Source organism: Canis lupus, chromosome 15 (assembly GCF_003254725.2).
Source record: "Canis lupus dingo isolate Sandy chromosome 15, ASM325472v2, whole genome shotgun sequence".
NCBI lineage: Eukaryota > Metazoa > Chordata > Mammalia > Carnivora > Canidae > Canis > Canis lupus.
This window is the reverse complement of record NC_064257.1, coordinates 9,237,867-9,255,823: the sequence shown is the minus strand read 5'-3', so window position 1 is coordinate 9,255,823 and position 17,957 is coordinate 9,237,867. Positions and strand designations below refer to the sequence as shown.

General features: G+C 40.2%; 1 long non-coding RNA gene across 3 annotated transcripts in view; it reads right to left on the bottom strand.

Annotated features, from left to right (window-relative positions):
• Window positions 1-17,957, bottom strand: part of LOC112642468 (uncharacterized) — a 59,756-nt gene that overhangs the window by 19,589 nt on the left and 22,210 nt on the right. The gene's annotated exons all lie outside the window — the stretch shown is intronic.

Genomic DNA, 17,957 nt, shown 5'->3' with positions numbered 1-17,957 from the left:
CCCAGGAGGATTTCTTCAACCACTCTCCTACTCTTGGTCTTGAACCTACCTCTGGATTAGATCTTACTGTTGTAGCTGCTCACAGCATCCTCCTGCATGCTTAGAGTAATGCTTTTGGGGGAACACTGGTAAAATACAGTATTTATTTTTTTCACCTCCTTTCAGAGGACTTGGAGGTAAGCTGCATTCATTAATTCAAGTTTCCCTCTTGCTGTCTGATGATAAAAGCTTGCATTTTGCTATATCAGCATTTGTTATAGCCAATATTTAAGGACAAGAGTTAGAAAATCTATCATTTCCTGGCTTACCCGCAGACTATGGCTTAACCTTGCAGCATATCAACTTATGTTTCAAGCTAGATATCTTTATTTGATATCTAAAGTGCAAGACCAACAACATATCAAGAGATCTATAGGCAAGAAGGCAAAGCTCTTGTATTTTTTTCATCCAGACACTTCAATTTATTTTATAAATTTGTTCATTTTTCCTGTTCTGTTTTATATAATACATGGACTTAACTACAAAATAAAGTAACAGTAATAAAATAACAAAAGAGGATAATATTTCCTCTTGTGCTTCTCTTATTATTGTCTACAGAATTTCCTTCTTTTGTATTTCCTCTCTACTCCCCACCCCCTGATGAATTTCAGCCTACTCATTGTTTGAAATATTTCAGCCATTGTTAGGTTAGTAGTTCTAAATGGTCTACATGGTCCAGAATTCTTTTTCTCTGACTGTCCCCAGGGGGCACATTGTGGGTCAGAGACAGTTAGGGAGACTTCAAGTGATTAAGGACATATAAGAGATAGTATAGCAAATTTTAAAAAGAGCACTCATCTCGAAGTCAGGAAACTTGGGTCCTAGTCCAAACTCTGGCATTAAGTATGACCTTAGGCAGGTCCCCTAACTACTCTGAAGTTCATTGTTAGACAAGTGAGATGAAATCTTAACATTTTTTCTGCTCCTGTCGTTCAGTGAATCTCATTTCTGAAAATTCTCAAAGAACTGATTTTTATATATTTTCAGAAATCTCTGTTTTTATCAAGGCCCATAAAACTTTTTGTATGTGTATACTGTTTTCCCTTTTTATCACATATTAACTATTCACCCAGAGGAGCCCTGGTCAGTATTTTCCTTTCATCCTATTGACAACTCTTAATGGCTGGCCTCTTTTGGGTGCAGTGAGCCAATATTCTTTTTTGTTTGTATTTTCATACCTTCCCCTTTCCTGGACAAAGCATATTGAGATATTGACTCAATCCAAAGAAATGTTTCTGCCTTCAGAGGGAGCAGGCATAGATAAGAGTATGTTTTTTTTTTTTTTTTTTTTTTTTTATTTATGATAGGCACACAGTGAGAGAGAGAGGCAGAGACACAGGCAGAGGGAGAAGCAGGCTCCATGCACCGGGAGCCCAACGTGGGATTCGATCCCGGGTCTCCAGGATCGCGCCCTGGGCCAAAGGCAGGCGCCAAACCGCTGCGCCACCCAGGGATCCCTAGATAAGAGTATGGATGAAACTTTTGTAAATAGTGCTCTTGGTTTAAGTATTAATTATGCAGGTTTTTTTTCACCTATGAAGTAGTAACTATATTTTATATGGTCATGTATTTATTGCTAAGATAACTACAGAATAAGCATTTTCTGGGAAATTCACCTTAAAATTGGAGGATAATTCAAGAAACATCTGTACAAAATTGATTCATGGTCTTAACTTTTTATGAGAAGTCCTTTCCATTTATGTGAAGCTCCTTGTTTATCTCTCTTGGGGAAGCCCAAAGTAAATAGTTGGGACCCTACTCTTGTTTTATCCTACCTTCCCTATTAAGTAATGGTTTAAGAATACATCCAGCATTTTGATGTGTTAAGTAACTAGTATTTATGGAATTCCATTAAATAAATTTTAATATGTATACGAGGTTCCTATGAAAACCCATAATGGGATGTATTTGATTAGTTTCTTTGTTGTAATTCAGTGTTTAATTTACCTATGCTCTATATCCATAAATGACATCATCGTTAGACATAGTATGATATAGTAGGAAATGCACAAGTTTTTAGATAGAAATCAGTTCCATTATTTACATGCTGTAACCTTTCCAACATGGCTGCTGTGATGCACAACTTTATTTTATTTATTTATTTATTTATTTTAACCAATCGATGCACAACTTTAGAGGCCATCATTCATATTTGTTGTGTTCCAGGGAACACCATTTTCTTCTTTTTTTTTTTTTTTTAAGATTTTATTTATTCACGAGAGAGAGAGAGAGAGAGAGAGAGAGGCAGAGACACAGACACAAGCAGGCTCCATGCAGGGAGCCCGACGTTGGACTACTCCAGGATCAGGCCCTGGGCTGAAGGCCGCGCTAAACTGCTGAGCCACCCAGGCTGCCCAGGAACACCATTTTCATAAATTACAGTGTGAATAGTGCCTCTGTAATAGTGCAGTGATGGCCTTGCTCTCTGAGCCTGTTTCTTCTTCTGTAAAATGGTACCTGAAAAATGGTCGAACAAGATTCCTTAGAACCTCTTAAATGGTTAATGTGAAGATGAAAGATGACTCAAGTGTGTCATCCCCTATGCCCTGGCAGAAGGGGCTCATGGTTGTAGGCACAGCAAAGCTCCATTCTGCACTGCTACCGTCCAGTTCAACCATTACTGCTCTGCCACATAAGAGTTTCCCTGGATTATCATAGCCTCTCCATTGGTTTTGCTTATGATTCACTCTTCAATTCATCCTCTACACAGGAGACCAAGTTCCTAAATTTCATATCTGAGCATATCATATAGCCTTTAAACATTTATCTTCAACATGCCATTCTGTTTCAAGCTTCCATTCCTTTGCATATATTTTTACTATAGTACAATATTCAGATTATTTGATTTTCTTTATACTTTCCCCATCTAGATTGTGAGCACCTTGAGGGCAAATGGGGTGTCCTACATCTTTTATCCCCAACATCTAGCAGAATGACCAACGTGTAGTCTGCTCATGATCATAATAACTAATACATACTGAATACTTAACCATTGGATATAGAGTTATCTCATTGAACTCTCAAACAGTCCAGTGGGACAGATATTCCAGTCCTTTTTTATTTTTACTTATTTTTTAAGTAAATTCGACATCCAACGTGGGGCTTAAATTCATGAACCCAAGATCAAGAGTTGCATGTTCTACCAACTAAGCCAGCCAAGCACCCCAGTCCTATTTTAAAGAGGAAGAAAAATGGTTTAGGGAAGGTGCAAAAGTTACACAACTGATCGGTGGGAGAACAAGGATTCCAGTCTAGATCTATCAAATTCAAGAGCCTAAACGCTAAGCATCTCCCCACACCATTCAACAAATGTTTATTGAAATGAAAATTATGTGTATGTGGCCTATAGACAGATAACTTCATATATATTCAAATATCACTCAATATTAGCCTAAAGGGGGATCCCTGGGTGGCGCAGTGGTTTAGCGCCTGCCTTTGGCCCAGGGCGCGATCCTGGAGACCCGGGATCGAATCCCATGTCGGGCTCCCGGTGCATGGAGCCTGCTTCTCCCTCTGCCTGTGTCTCTGCCTTTCTCTCTCTCTCTCTGTGACTATCATAAATAAATAAAAATTAAAAAAAAAAATATTAGCCTAAAGGTCAAACCTATCTTAAGACATATTTAAGAAGTTAAGTTTGAAGCTTTTTTTTTTTTTTTAAAGATTTTATTTATTCATGAAAGAAGCAGAGACATAGAGGGAGAAGCAGGGTCCCCTTGGGGAGGCTGGTGCGGGAATCAATCCCAGGATCCTGGGATCACGACCCGAGCCAAGTCAGACACTCAACCACTGAGCCACCCAGGTGCCCAAGTTTGAAGCCTTTTTAAAAAGGATTTGTAATTTTTTGTATATTCAGGAACTGACTTTATAAACTTCATATATTGCATACCCAGGACAGGATCCTTAGTTGTGTCTGGGAAAAAACTCTTAGGTTGCATATGTTGATCTCCTTGACAGTGGTTATTTCTTCTGAAAATTTTGACATCTTTTATGCATACCTTGTCAAAAATATTCTGTAAACTTGAGCAAAGTGGTGATGAATTTATCCTGCAGACACACTTTTTCTGTTAAAAAAAATCAAGTGTCTAGAGGTGCCTGGCTGCCTCAGTTGGAAGAGCATTTGACTCTTGATCCCAGGGTCATGAGTTTGAGCCTCACACTGTAGATATCATTAAAAAAAAAAAAAAAATAGGGGCGGCTGGGTGGTTCAGTGGTTGAGCATCTGCCTTTGGCTCAGGGTGTGATCCCAGGGTCCTGGGATCGAGTCCCACATCGTGCTCCCTGCATGGAGCCTGCTTCTCCCTCTGCCTGTGTCTCTGCCTTTCTCTCTGTCTCATGAATAAGTAAATAAAATCTTAAAAATAATAAGCTCAGTAGGTTAAGCGTCCAACTCCTGATTTTGGCTCAGGTCATGGTCTTGTCATGAGACTGAGCCCTACAGTGGCTCTGTGCTCAGTGAGGAGTTGGCTTTTCTCCCTCTCTTTTGCCCCTCCCTTGGCTTGTTCTCTCTCTCTCACTCTCTCGCTCTCATATGAATAAATAAATCTTTTTTTAAAGATTTTATTTATTTATTCATGAGACACAGAGAGAGGCAGAGACCCAGGCAGAGGGAGAAGCAGGCTCCATGCAGGGAGCCGGACGTGGGACTCGATCCCGGGTCTCCAGGATCACACCCTGGGCTGAAGGCGGCGCTAAACTGCGGGGCCATCAGGGCTGCCCAAATGAATAAATAAATCTTAAAAACAAACAAACAAACAAAAAAAATGTTTGCAAGTCACACATCTGCTAAGGAATTAATGTCCACAAAATATAAATAACTACAACTCAACAACAAAAAACAACTTAATTCAAAAATGAGCAAAAACTTTTAATAGACCTTTTTCCAAAGAAGATACATAAATAGCCAGTAGTCACATAAAAAAATGTTCAACAACACTAATCATCAGGGAAATGCGAACTAAAAGTACAATAATATACCATGTCATGCCTATTAGAATGGTTATTTTTGGGGAAAAAAAGTGTTGGGGTGCCTAGGTGGCTCAGGTTTAAGTGTCTGACTTCAGCTCAAGTCATGATCTCAGAGTCCTGGGATTCAGCTCAGTGTTGGGCTTCCTGCTCAGCAGAGTGTCTGCTTCTCCCTCTCTGCCCCTCTCCCTGCTCATGCTCTCGCTCTCAAATAAATAAAATCATCTTTAAAAAAAAGTGTTAGTTGGACAGCCCGGGTGGCTCAGCGGTTTAGCGCCACCTTCAACACAGGGCGTGATCCTAGAGATCCGGTATCGAGTCCCACGTCAGGTTTCCTGCCTGGAGCCTGCTTCTCCCTCTACCTGTGTCTCTGCCTCTCTCTCTCTCTCTCTCTCTTTCTCTGTGTCTCTCATGAATAAATACATAAAATCTTTTTAAATTTTTTAAAAAGTGTTAGCAAGGATATGGGGAAATTATAATATTTGTGCATTGTTAGTGGGATTGTAAAATGTGTAACCATGGAGAAAGACAGTATAGTGATTCCTAAAAAAATTAAACAGACATACCATATGATCCAGCATTTCTGCCTCTCGGTATATACTCAAAAGCAGAGACTCAAACATCTGCATAGCCATGTTCATAACAGCATTATTCAAGATAGCCAAAAAGTAGGAACAACCTAAACGCCTGACAACAGATGAAGGAATCAACAAAATGTATGTATACATATAATGGAATATCATTCAGCCTTAAAAAGGAATGGAATTCTGGCACATGCTAAGAATAAGGATGAAGCTTGATAACCTGTGAAGTAAGCCAGACACAAAAATACATTGTGTGGTCCTACTCACACGAGGTAACCCAGAATAGTCGAATGTAGAGGCAGGACAGTGATTACTAAGGGCTGGAAGGAAAGGGCCATGGGGAGTTCTTACCTAGTGAGTATAGAGTTTGAGTCTAATGAAAAAGTTCTGGTGATGGGTAGTGGTGGTGGGTGCACGACAGAAGTGTATTTAATATCACTGAACTGTAAATACTCAAATGGTTAAAGTGGTAAATTGTATATATTTTACCACACACACAAAAAAGTGTCAGGTACCTCAGTGGCTCAGTTGGTTAAGCATCTGACTCTTGATTTTGGCTCGGATCATGAGAGGATTGTGGGATTGATCCCCTCATCGGGCTCTGCAGGATGCAGAGCCTGCCTAGGATTCTCTCTCCCCCACCCCTTTAAAAAAAGTGTCAGCAAGCCTCTCAGCACCCCAGTTTAAGAGATCAGCCAACAATAGTGAGTGTGCTGCATCACAAATATTATGGATACAGTTTACCTCAGCATCAAGTTGTCCCCAAGGCCACAATTTTGAGAAACCTTGGATAGATGCTCTGAGGGACAGAGATGGATAGGTGCAAATCTCTACCTCCATGGTACTTACAGTAGGTTAGGAAACAGCAAACAGAAAATAAAAGATCATGTCATGAACCAGGTAAGTGTCACAGAAAAAGAAAATTTCATCTTTATGTTTTCTATACAAGGTGGTTTTTTTTTTTTAAAGGTAATGACGAGTTCTTTTTTTTTTTTTTTAATTTTTACTTATTTATGATAGTCACACAGAGAGAGAGAGAGAGAGAGAGAGGCAGAGACACAGGCAGAGGGAGAAGCAGGCTCCATGCACCAGGAGCCCGACATGGGATTCGATCCCACCCTATACACAGGTTGTTACCACAGTGTGCTAAACCCAGCTCACACCCTCTCTGAAACTGTTTTACATCCAAAGATCCTGTTCAAGCCCTGACTGCCGTATTTTCAGGGTGACTCCACCCCAGGCGTAGATGGTCAGACCAAGGGTAGAACGCTGATCCAAGATCCAATCCATAGGGTAAGCTGGGCCAATCATTTATTTCTAAGGATTTTATACTAAAGTTAGACTGAATCAGATAATAATAGACCCTTGAACTAAAAGGTCTAGAAGGATGGGGCTGGAGCACTAATGGGTCGTGTGCAAGCTGGGAAGAATGAAGCAGAAATGATAGGTTATACAACCCTACAGAGAGGACAGCCTCAGAAAATGGCTTCAAAAGTCCTGTTCTCATGAAGCTTAGCTGTCCTTTTTCTGTCCCTGGGTTGCTAACTTGCCAGTGAGATTTTTGGGTTTTTAAAATACCTCTTCTGCCATCGTTCCTGTTTGTTTAAGCTGGCTTGAGTGAGCACCCCCTGTGACTAAACGATCCTAGGAGAAGATATTTGCATTTCCTCTGTAAGAATCTCCTGATCAAAGATGAAAAAGACTGTTTTATGGGAGGGTGTCCCTGGAGGGTGTCAGATGAGAATTTAATGTTACTGAAGGAGCTGGAATAGATTAAGGCATTTTCAGATCTCTACGGACTAATGGAAGTACCATGAAGGTCCCAGCATGATGGTAAAGAGGGTTTGAGGTGCCAGCAGTGGTTGTCCATTCTAAATCTTAGCTCCACCATTCTGTATGTGACTTGGATGACTTACCTAATTTGCCTAAACCTCCATTTTCCCATGTGGTGAGTGAGTGATTATAATACCTTTTTGAATTGTTGGGGAAGGGCAGCCCAGGTGGCTCAGTGGTTTAGCGCTGCCTTCAGCTCAGGGTGTGATCCTGGAGACCCCGGATGGAGTCCCACGTCAGGCTCCCTGCGTGGAGCCTGCTTCTCCCTCTGCCTGTATCTCTGCAACCGCCCCCCCCCCCCACCGAATCTCTCATGAATAAATAAATAAAATCTCAAAAAAATAAAAAATAAAACTAAAACTCTATACCCATTAAATAACTCCCCATCTACCTGTCCCCCTAGCCCCTGGCAACCACCATTCTATTTTCTGTTTCTATTTATGTTTAGATGCTTCATATGAGTAGAAGAATACATTATTTGGATTTTTGTCAACTTATCCATTCCTGATCTTCTTTATATTATATATATATTAAGCAGTCCATCTACATTGGCCCTGAGAAAAACATGCTCTTTGAATTATCTTCAAAATCCATGAGCCAGACCTTCCTAGCTACCATTTTGACACGAAGTCCCCCTTCTAATGGTTAAGTACTGCCATCTGGGCTATACTAGTCTAAGATCTTATCGCCATTGTTACTAGGGAGCCCACCTTCACCATCAGTCCTGACTTAGAGACAACAGTTGCTACAAGATTCTCAATGATGTTAGCACTTTCCTTATCTAGTGCATTCCTTATTACTTCAGTAAATGGACTGTCTTCCAGGCCCTTCCATAAAGCATGATCAATTGGTAGATTTTTCAGTCTTAAATAATAGATTCATTATAGCAGGCCCACTTCTTTGAGCCTTTTGATTCCTTTAACCAGTTTTTTTTTTTTTTTCTGGCAGTGCTGGCATATCTACTTATGTTTTTAAAGATTTTACTTATTTATTTGAGAGAGAGTGAGAGAGAGCAAGCACGAGTGGGGTAGAGAGCAGAGGGAGAGGGAGAAGCAGGCTCTCCGCTGAGCAGGGAGCGTAACATGGAGCTCCATCCCAGGACCCCAGGATCATGACCTGAACCACAGGCAGACACTCAACTGACTGAGCCATCCAAACGCCCCTGTCTACTTGATTTAATACAGATTTGGGTAATCACTTTTTTCAAGCTTCAAAGAACCATCCCAACAGTATAGAGCCATCTCTCGGGGCTTGCAGGGTCTTAAATCCTGTGCCATAGCGGAGTGCCCCGACAGTGATGAATTTGCCCTTACCCAGCCTTAAATCCCACCCCATTTATCCAGCCCTCAGGCTTACTCTCCTTGTCATTATATGTAAGTCAGGTCCTTTAGCTACTTTGGGATATAAATATTGCCTAGTTGGGCTATTTGATTCTAGTTATGGATCTGTGGCCAGGAAGAAAAATTGAGACAGATCCTGAGGGGGTACTTATATTGCTTTATAAGGTACCTACAGAGGGGGGAGTGATGAGCCTTCATCTTCCTTCCTGAGAGAGTGGGTCACTTCTATAGGCCCAATGTCACCCATTAGACCAGGATCTGACCTTTACTGCTCACCTGCTTGTACCCACAGACCTCTGTCTCACATTTTCCCTCAAGTTCTTCTTCCCAGTTCATTTCTTAACTCAGACAAAAGACCCCACTGGTATAACTTCCCGTGATGGAAACCAAAACTCTTCTGGAAAGCAGAGGAAGAGCTCTGGTGGCCCAGATCATCCAAACCAGTTTGAGCTAACCCTCCCACTTGCACCTACACAGACAAGCTATGGAGTGACATCCGGAATGACCAACAATAACCTTTACCTCATTATAATACTAAAATCTCCACCCAAGGAAGAGTACAAGCTTCATTTATATAGCATACAATATATGTACAGGCATGTTTCCTTAGGGCACAAGTGGGACCTTCTACCTGCTTCTACATACATCATAAGGTTTCCCTATTTAAATATTCATCTTAACCTTAAATAAAAGAAACCCATTCACTCTTGCTCAGGGGGTCAGGGCTTTAGAAGTTATTCTCTGTGATCTCCTTATTTGCTGCAAATAAAGTTCCATTTGTGTGACAACTCACCTGATGCAGTTTCTATCTGTGATGCACTAAGAAGTGAACTCACATAGGTTCAGTTATAAGAGGATTCAGAGGAATCCTGGGATACAAATTTCTCAAGTGCATCTACTTAGATATCTTTACGTCAGATCTCAGGATCCTACTTCTTCCCTATCAGGATCCATCTTTTATGAGGAGGAAAAACATGCTCTTTGAACTATCTCCAAAATCCATGAGCCCTAGCTACCATTTTGACATGAAGTCCCTCTTCTAATGGTTAAGTACTGCCATCTGGCCTATACTAGTCTAAGATCTTATTACCACTGTTACTGAGAATAGTTATCGCCATTGTTACTATACTGAGAATTCAGTCTTTTCTAAAATTCTCCAATTCTCACAATTATGCTGTGTAATTAACATTCTCTGATCATTGGGTGTAAGAAAAAAGGGTCTCCTTATTTTTTTGCCTTTTTAAAAAGATGTATTTATTTGACAGAGACAGTAGGAGAGGCAGAGGGAGAGGGAGAGAATCTCAAGCAGACTCCTCAGTGAGTGTGGAACCCCATGCCAGGTTCAAGCTCACAACCCTGAGATCATGACTCAAGCCAAAACCAAGAGTCAAACATCAGGTGTGCCACCCAGGTGCCCCAAGAGATGATGCTAACAGTGAGGTCCTTTGCTAGAATTGTTGATTAACAGATCTGAGTTTGACATTATCTTTCATCAGTTAATGGCTCTTAGCAACAGTTACCCACTTCCACAATTCTTATGGTTGTTATTCCCCATATATCTTTCAAATGCTTGAGACATTGCACTTGTTGTATGGAGCATTCCCTCCCTTCTACCTATATCCACCCCAAATCACTACAGATGAAAGACTGCAGTTACATCTACAGAATGCCAGGGAATCTCATACTCCATCTATCACAGTCCTTGTGTGATCCAATTCCAGGATCCCATCATTAGGATTTGCATTAGGAGCACTCTTGGCAACAAATATCTTAGGTTCCCTAGAAGTGGAGCCTGAGATAGGGATTCTGGTTCAAGTGATTTATTGGGGGGATTTGCTCAAATGAGGAGAGAGAAGCAGCCCAGAAGAGGAGAGAAAAACTAAGTAATAGTGTAGATTTGAAGACCAGCTTCAATCTAATCCTACAGGGAAACTCTGAAACAAGAACTGTACCCCAAAATTAATCTCTTCACTCATGAGACTATGTCAGAATGCCATTGACAGTTCTCCCCACTTCCCTTGCTCGCAAGAGAGATGGTTCTTGTTTGGTTTAGGACAAGTTTCCAAGAAGTGGAAAAACTGTGAGTTGTTTTTTTTTTTTTTTAACTGTGAGTTGTTAACCAACATGGGCAGCTACTGAAGAATGTATGCATCAACTGGTAAAAAGGATTTGAATGTGGCACCAACACATCCTTCATAAAAAAACACATTTTCTTAAACTTTGGAGAGCTACATATATATAATAGTCACATTATCTTCACATAATAATACATGTTTACAATCCCTTATCCACAAGTCCAAAATCCTAACTAAATTCAAGATGGTTTGGAAAAAAAAGTATATTTTTAATAACTGTGGTACAAATTCCAGAAACATAAAAATGTTGGATTATAGGGTACTGCATCACTCACCTGGAGTCTTACTTATATAACCTATGTCCTATGTTTCATTTTTTAAACCCAAAAAAGTTCCTAATTCTAAAATAAATCTGGCTCTGAGCATTTTGGATACAAAATTATGGACCTACAGCTACCACTTGTCAATACGTAAACCATACACATGTCAAAAGTAATCCTTAACAATGCTGAAACAGGGATTTGCTTTCCCCATTTCTCACATGGTAGGGGGTCAGAAGCACAGGAAGGTTAACTAATCTGAGTTATTAATTTACTCAAAGTCACAAGCTACTGAATGGAAAATTCAGATCTGTGAGACTTCAAAGGCTGGGTCACCATGCTGTGTCTGCTAGTGAAATCATTTGTTCTTTATATAATGATTTTAGCTCTCAGTAATCTGTGATGTTTTGCAAAGAGCACTGTGACTTCCAGGACCCCTATTACCTAAACATCTTTGAAAATCCCTAGATTTGATCACTTTAATGATCTTTTTCTACGCCCTAGAATTCTGTGTGATTCTGTAAATTCTAAGCCCACTGCCACTGGTGGACTACTACCATTGTTATTTAACATCTATGGAGGGTCAGTGCATTAGCTTTGCACAAAAATGACAGCTTTCTATTTTACTCATTAGCATTTATTCCCCTCACAGAATAATTTTCATGGGATTTAGAAAGGACTGCTTTTAAGCACAACATGGACAATAGCCAAACTGTGGAAGGAGCCTCGGTGTCCATCGAAAGAGGAATGGATAAAGAAGATGTGGTTTATGGAATGGAATATTACTCAGCCATTAGAAACGACAAATACCCACCATTTGCTTCAACGTGGATGGAACTGGAGGGTATTATGCTGAGTGAAGTAAGTCAATCGGAGAAGAACAAACATTATATGTTCTCATTCATTTGGGGAATATAAATAATAGTGAAAGGGAATATAAGGGAAGGGAGAAGAAATGTGTGGGAAATATCAGAAAGGGAGACAGAACATAAAGACTCCTAACTCTGGGAAACGAACTAGGGGTGGTGGAAGGGGAGGAGGGCGGGGGGTGGGGGTGAATGGGTGACGGGCACTGAGGGGGGCACTTGACGGGATGAGCACTGGGTGTTATTCTGTATGTTGGTAAATTGAACACCAATAAAAAATAAATTTATTAAAAAATAATTTTAAAAAAAGCACAACATGGCCAAACAAAATGAAAAGTGTCTGGGAATTAGATATAAATTCAAATCTGGTTTTTGCTACTTCATTCAATAACTTACAAAGGAACTATATCACTATGAGGCACAGGGAGAAAATTGGTCCTTAGATGCCAGATTTCTATTTTACTGTCAGGTTTCTATTATGACTGAATACTATATGTTGGATTTTAATATATGTCTTCCTAATTTTTGCAAAATATTTGCCAAGTAATAAATCAAAATTCCTTTCTATGGATCACAAAAAAATGTTTGTGAAAGTGTGACATTTGTTTTACAAAATGAGTATAAGAATATTCATATCTTATGGATTCTTTGTGGAATGAGAGACCACCAAGGTCAGGTTATCTTGAGTATCACTGAATCCGGAGAGGCAGAATCTAAGCCACTGATAAACTTTCCAATGCTCATTTTGTCTAATTAGGCCTTACAGTGGTATTGGGATATCTTGTCCATCTCCTTCTCCTAGAACCAACGGGACAGCAAACAGGACACGGAGATGGCTCTGTGTTACACGGCTTCCTCAAAACTCTCGGCTATCTGCCAGAGACACTGGTTGCCTGCACCAGGGGCTACCCGGTCCTGACATTCATGAAGGGTACAAGAGGATTCTTATCCTAACACTTGTGTTATTTTGCCCCTTATTGGCCTTTTCTTCCTTCCCTCACAGGCTTGAGGGATGTTTTGGGGTGGTGGTAATAAAGCAGAACAATGAAACTCATTTGGCAGGTGCTTGTGAGAGTCATTTCCTTAACCAATAAGCCTGAGCCTAATAAAATAGAAGGAAAACCTGAGGATGTGAAGTTTTCCACAGCTTTGATTGTGCTCTATCCTCCAGAACATTATTCAATCATGACCTCAAGTTTACTAAACTACATAGCTTTTTATGATGACCTTGTTCAATGAATTAGAATTTAATTTTGACTTAGATCTCCAGGTACTTTAAAAGTCCTGTTTTATTTATTTTTTTGAAAGATTTTATTTATTTATTCATGAGAGACACAGAGATAGAGGGAGAGACATAGGCAGAGGGAGAAGCAGGCTTTTCACGGGGAGCCCCATGTGGGACTTGATCCTGAGACCCCGGGATCATGACCCGAGCCAAAGGCAGACACTCAACCACCACCCATGCATCCCTTAAAATCCTGTTTTAGAGGCAAAATTGGAAGTGGCACTGAGTTAGAGGCTTGCAAGTCACATTCTCATGGCTACCACAGGAAGGTAATCAGAAAAATATTTTGTATTGCATATGTACATGGGCAGGCATCAGCCTTACTTTTTTTTTTTTTAAATCATCATCATCATCATCTAAGGTGAGATAGGATAGGTTTACATCCATCATTCTATTTAATTCCAACAAAAATCCTGAGATAGGTACTATTGTCCCTGTTTCCCTGTTTTTTTGTTTTGTTTTTAAGATTTTATTTATTCATGAGAGACACAAAGAGGGAGAGAGGCAGAGACACAGGCAGAGGGAGAAGCAGGCTCCATGCAGGGAGCCCGACATGGGACTCGATCCCAGGTCTCCAGGATCACGCCCAGGGCTGAAGGCCGGGCTAAACCGCTGAGCCACCCAGGCTGCCCCTATTGTCCCTGTTTTATCAGTGGGGAAAATACAGATCAGAAAGGTTGAGTAACTTGTTCAAGATCACACAGCTTGCAGGTGACCAGCTGGAATTTGAACACAAATAGGTTTGTCTAACTCTAAAGCCAATGTGACAGGTATTGTGTTTGTTTGGGCCTGAGTTAACGGATAAGATAAACAGTACAATCTTCAGGGAGCTTGCAGTACTGATAATCCTCCCAGTAATCTTGTTCCTCCTCTGTCCCCTTGCCTCGCAGGCTACCTTTTAATGATTGCTTCTCTGTGCTCATCACAATGTTAGGTGCCTTACAGACATCATATCACCTAGCCCCAAAAGTTTCCCTGTCAAATGGGTATTACTAGCCCTCTTTTATACATGAAGAAACTGGAGTTTAGAAACATTATAGCTATAAAGTACAGCTAATATTTATTGAGCTGTACGTATAAAGTATAGCTCATATTTCTTGAGTTCTCACAACAACTGTATGAAGTAAGTGCTCTATCATTTCCATCTTACAGATGAGGAAGCTGAAGCACAATTCATTCAGTAGTCTTCTCAAGGAAACACAGCTAAGTAAGTGGTAGAGTCTAACCTAGGTACTTCGGTTTCAGAGCTTGCTTGCTTAACTCCTGTGCCAAGCCCCCTAACACCAAGAGTGCTGGATTTGTATCCTCCGTCTGACTGACCCCAAATTATTCTCTGTCTAGGCCATATATTACTCTTCTGCTCAACTGTTCCACATTCACTTCTTTTGTTCTTTTTTTCTTTTTGAATCACCCACTTCCCCAAAAAACACTCACTGAATACCTACTGTATATGCTACATAGTCGGCAAATAGGATACACAAGCAATGAAATACTATATAGCCATAAAAAAGGATTTCAATACACTAATAGAGCACAATCTTTGGGTTATACTATTAAGTGATAAAGCACTGTACAGAAGAGTAGATATTGTATACTTTTTTATGTGTAGGAAAGAAGGGAACTATAGAATAAATGCTATAGACTCTTGACAAGTATTGGTATGATGAATGACAAAGAAAAGTTAAAGGGTGAATATTAAAAGAGACTGGGCAAAAGAAATGCAACATGTGAGTTCTCAGTAAGATCCTGGATCTGGGGAGGAACAAAAGCTATAAAGTGTTAAGTCCAAACTGCAAAGGGTCTGAGATATTACCTTACTTGTATAGTTATACACACACACACACACACACACACACACACGAAACCTCCAGATCTGGATCAAAGAGCAACTGTTTTTACTAACACAGTAATCTTAGCACCTATTTTCTAGGCCCTACTTTCCCATAGGGTGACAGAAAAAGGGTCTGGTGTCATCTGCTTACACTATGGGAAGTTTGCACCATGGAGTTTGTACTATGTAAGAGAAACTCCAAAATTATGAATCTCAGAGCCTATCTAGAATGACCTTCATAGCTACCCATCCCTCCTTCCAGAGAGGGACAAACAGATCGTGGCTTTAGAATGTAAGCAAATCCCATCTGAGGAAAGGTGGGAATGATCTCTACTTCACCTTTGCGGAATGTAAACAAGCAGCTGAGGAGAGGGGAAGGTAAGACTTTTTATCTCTCCAGAAGTCTCTCTTTTTAGAGTTGCTATACAAACCAGCTTTGACAGATTTTTTTTTCTCTGAAAGCCCTAACCATGTAGAAAAGTGAAAATATTTGTGGAGAGTTGTTTTTTGACCTAAGGGATATCAGTGGGACAATGAGTGAAAATTACATAAGGACTATATATTAGACAAAAATATTTAACAAATGTAAAATTTCCTGAAATTGAGCATTGTATTATGATATATTTGAAAATGTCCTTTTTCTTAGGAGATAAACACCGAAGTTATTTATGGGTAAAAGGTCATGATGCCTGCAGCTTGCTCTCAAATGGTTCAGCAAATAATAATAATATGCCAGCCTAAAATAAAAAATACAAGAAACAACAAGTGTTGGTGAGAATGTAGAGAAAAAAGAGCACTGCTTACAACAATGTTTAAGGAAGGCATCATTATCCTCTCTGTACAAAGGAAGAGACGAGCTTGAAGATAAAGGTGCTTGCTTAGTGGCACAGCTAGTAGGTTAATGAGCCTGCTTTTTAAACCCAGGTATGTCTGATGCCAAAGTCATCATACTTGTTTTTCCACATGATTTCCTCAGGGGCAGAAACTACTTGTGATTTCTTTTTCTTTTTCCAAGGCCTACACTGTGCCTGGTAAGTAGCAGGCAGGCACTCCATAAATATTTCTTTGCTGAAAAATTGCTAGTTTATACCATGTTAGATCATACTTCCATGTTTTCTTTGAGTATTTTCCCCCCTGACATGCCCTGCCTTCTTTTTTGCCTTTCTTTCTTCCTTCCTTCCCTCCTTCCTTTTCCTTCCTTCCTTCCTTCCTTCCTTCCTTCCTTCCTTCCTTCCTTCCTTCCTTCCTTCCTTTCTTTCTTTCTTTCTTTTTCTCTTTTCTCTTTTCTTTCTTTCTTTCTCTTCTTTTTCTTTCTTTCTTTCTTTCTTTCTTTCTTTCTTTCTTTCTTTCTTTCTTTTCTCTTTCTTTTTCTTTTTCTCTTTTTCTTTCTCCTTTCTTTCTTTCTTTCTTTCTTTCTTTCTTTCTTTCTTTCTTTCTTTCTTCCTACCTACCTACCTACCTACCTACCTATCTTTGAAATGCCTTGAAAGGCTCCTCTGTGGGGCGTTCCTGACTGTTGAGCCTATACTGATCTCTTTCCTTCCATTTAAATAATGCCAGCCCCGCAGTTTAGTGCTGGACTACATTCTACTCTATATTGGGCTTATACTGTCTTATTCATGGTTAGCTTCTCAGGATGAGGACAGGGTCTTCTCTTTGGAATGCCTCAGAGCACATATCATAAGCCTAATCACATGGCTCACTGATTGGAAGACTTCTCATCTTGAGCCAAATAGCACTGGGAAGCTACAGTCAATTCTATACTTCTGAAAGTAGCAGTCAAAATCGTACTCTCTGATTAAGAGTCCTCCCTAATTGAGGGGTGCCTGGTTGGCTCAGTCTGTAGGTCATGTGACTCTTCTTGATCTTGGGGATGTGAGTTCAAGCCCATGTTGGACATAGAGATCACTTGAAAATAAACTTTTTTTTTTTTTAAAGATTTTATTTATTTATGATAGTCACAGAGAGAGAGAGAGAGGGGCAGAGACACAGGCAGAGGGAGAAGCAGGCTCCATGCACCGGGAGCCTGACGTGGGATTCGATCCCGGGTCTCCAGGATCGCGCCCTGGGCCAAAGGCAGGCGCCAAACCACTGCGCCACCCAGGGATCCTGAAAATAAACTTTTAAGAAGATTTTATTTATTTATTTGATAGAGAAAGAGAGCAAGAGCTCACAAGTAGGGGCAGAGAGAGAAGCAGGCTCCCCGCTGAGCAGGGAGGCTGATGCTGGACTCAATCCCAGGACCCTGGGATCATGATCTGACCTGAAGGTAGGCACTTAACCAACTGAGCCACCCAGGTGCCCAAAAATAAAATCTTAAATTAAAAAAAAGTCCTCCCTTACTGAACAGGAAAAATGATTGTTGCCGAGGCACAATAAATTCACTATTAATAAAGGATAAGTGTTGAAAACAGAGATGAAAACAACTCTATCAAGATTTTGCCAAATATAACTCCAAGTTCTACTTTCAGTCCCAGAATTCTTCAATGGCAACTCTAGATTGTTCTACGGAAATTCCCAGGTTCTATTCTGAAAAACCCAGATTCTAATATTGGACCTCCAGGTCTGAGAATACCGGATTCTACAACTAGAAGTCCATATTTCACCATCATTCTACTGTTGGAGTACAGATTCTACTCTAGGAACCTAATAATTTGTGTTCAAAATTCTAGGTTGTATTCTTTGAGTCCAATATTCTCCCAATGGACAAACAAATCCCTCTATTACAATCCAAGATGCTGCTTTTGGAATTATAATTCCTATTTTGGCAACTCCAGATTCTATTTCCCAGATTCCATATTCTAATATTCTAATAACCTCAG